This window comes from Propithecus coquereli, unplaced genomic scaffold (genome assembly GCF_000956105.1).
Source record: "Propithecus coquereli isolate 6110/MARCELLA unplaced genomic scaffold, Pcoq_1.0 Scaffold13, whole genome shotgun sequence".
Lineage (NCBI taxonomy): Eukaryota > Metazoa > Chordata > Mammalia > Primates > Indriidae > Propithecus > Propithecus coquereli.
In genome coordinates this window covers 14,122,370-14,124,936 of record NW_012137191.1, presented here as the reverse complement: position 1 = coordinate 14,124,936, position 2,567 = coordinate 14,122,370, and positions in this window count along the sequence as shown.

The following is a 2,567-nucleotide window of genomic DNA, read 5'->3' as shown; positions in this document are numbered from 1 at the left end:
GTTGTCCAATTAATTTCTTTCTATTTTTAGTAGAGACGGGGTCTCGCTCTTGCTCAGGCTGGTTTCGAACTCCTGAGCTCAAACAATCAGCCCGCATCGGCCTCCCAGAGTGCTAGGATTACAGGTGTGAGCCACCACACCCGGCCGAAAGGTGGTGATTTTTAAATGTCTCCAAAAGATACAATCATCCTAAGTATGATAACCATGTGTTTTAGCTCCCACAACATTCTTCAGGTTAAAAATTAACCATACCCAGTGTATGGCACCTAGCACTTGGTTCTCTCCTTATTATTTTAAACAAATACTTACTGAAATATTCATTCATTTATTTAACAAATATTCGCTGAGCACCTGTTATACCCAGGCAATGTGCTGGATTCTGGGAATGCAGTGATGAATGAGAAGGTAAGCCGGGTCCCCTCCGCGGGGAGCCTCGGTACTAGCTGGGAAGAGGGGGCAGGGATCAATACATCCAATAAACAAGTCAAAAAATAATAAACAAAATAATTACGATTGTGTGAAGGGCTATGAGGAAGGTAAACATGGAAAGAGATCGGGTAACTGGGATAGTGATGAGAAGGTGACCTTTCAGTCCAGACCTAAAGGATGAGGGAGATGCAGCCGTGGGAGGAGAGGAGAAGGGGGCATTCACGGCAGAGAGGAGGCGAGTGAAGAAGCAGGGGCCCAGGAGAACAGAAGGGAGGCGGCTGCTGGGGTTCAGTAGGCAGTGGGGAACGGAGAGGGCTCTGTGGTGCAGTGTGGATTTTATTCTCAGAGCAGTGAAGGCCAATGAAGGGGAACAAAAAGAATCCTCTTCTTTACTTAAGAGTGGGCTGAGAGGGAAAGGTAAACAGGGGGATGATGTGGCTCAGACTCAGAAGGCGGCCCGGAAATGCAGAGAAGTGGATAGACTCCAGCTCTGTGGCAGCTGGGTGTATCAGATGAGGGAGGGAGAGGACCTGGCTTAAGCTACCGTGACAGGGAAGAGCAAGGCAGGAGCAGGTTGCAATCAAGAACTTTCATTCTGGCCGGCGTGGTGGCTCACGCCTGTAATCCCAGCACTCTGGGAGGCCAAGGCGGGCGGATTGTTTGAGGTCAAGAGTTCGAAACCAGCCTGAGCAAGAGCGAGACCCTGTCTCTACTAAAAATAGAAAGAAATTAATCGGACAACTAAAAATACATAGAAAAAATTAGGCGCATGCCTGTAGTCCCAGCTACTCGGGAGGCTGAGGCAGTAGGATTGTTTGAGCCCAGGAGTTTGAGGTTGCTGTGAGCTAGGCTGACGCCACAACACTCTAGCCGGGGCAACAGAGTGAGACTTTGTCTCAAAAAAAAAATAAAAAAATCTTACTCTAAAGCTGCAATAACCAGGACACTGTGATATTGCTACAAAGGTAGACATACAAATCGATGGAAGAGAATAAAGAGTTTAGAAATAGATGCAAACATATACCGTCCATTGATTTTTGCTGAAAATGCTGAAATAAATCAATGTGAATACAATAGTCTTTTTAGCAAACGTTGTACAACTGACTATACATATGCAAAAAAACAAACCTTAATTTTTAACTCACACCACACATTAAGATTAGTTCAAAATGGATGAGACCTAAACATAAAAGCTATAACTATACAACTTCTATAAGGTGGAAAACAATTTCTATAAGAAAGCATAAAAGAAAATCCTTATAACCTTGGGAATAGGCTAAGATTGCTTAAGTAGACCCCAAAAGGACATACTTTTTAAAAAAATTAACAAATTTAATTTTATCAAAATTTAAAGCTTGTCCTCTTTAAAAGACACTATGAGGAAATACAAAAGCAAGGTACAGATGGGGAGAAAACATTTGCAATCCATATATCTGATAGAGTGCTTGTATTCAGAATATATAAAGAACTCTTCCAACTCTATAACAAGAAAATAAACACACATCCAATAAAAAATGGGCAAATGATGTGGACACTTCACAAAGGAAGATCTATGAATATCCAATAAACTCACAAAAAGACTAAACAACATCATTAGTCATCAGGGCTGTGCAAATTTAAACCAAAATGAAACACAACTACACACCTATTAGAGTGGATAAAATTTAGGGATCGGCAATACCCGGAATTGGAGAAAATATGAAGTAACATTGCTGGTAGAAAACAGTTTGGCAATTTCTTATAAAGTTAAAAATACTTACCATCTCACTCCTCAGTATAGACCCAAAAGAAAGAAAGAAAACAAAAGAATAATGTGTCTATGCACATGAATGTTCAGAGCAGCTTTATTCATAATAGCCAATCATTGGAAACAACTCAAATGTGTGGTTTGATTGAATAAATAGATTGTGGTATATTTACACAATGGAGTACCAATCAGGAATAAAAAAGTAAAAAATAACTGAGACATACAACAACATGGATGAATCTCAAAAATATTATAGCAAGAAAACAATCCAGATACAAAACAGAATATGTTGATACTATCTGCTACCATAGATGCAAGCAGTCTGTTCTTTCACATGTAGGCATTTGAGCATTTTGAAAATGCAGATTATATATATATATATATATATATA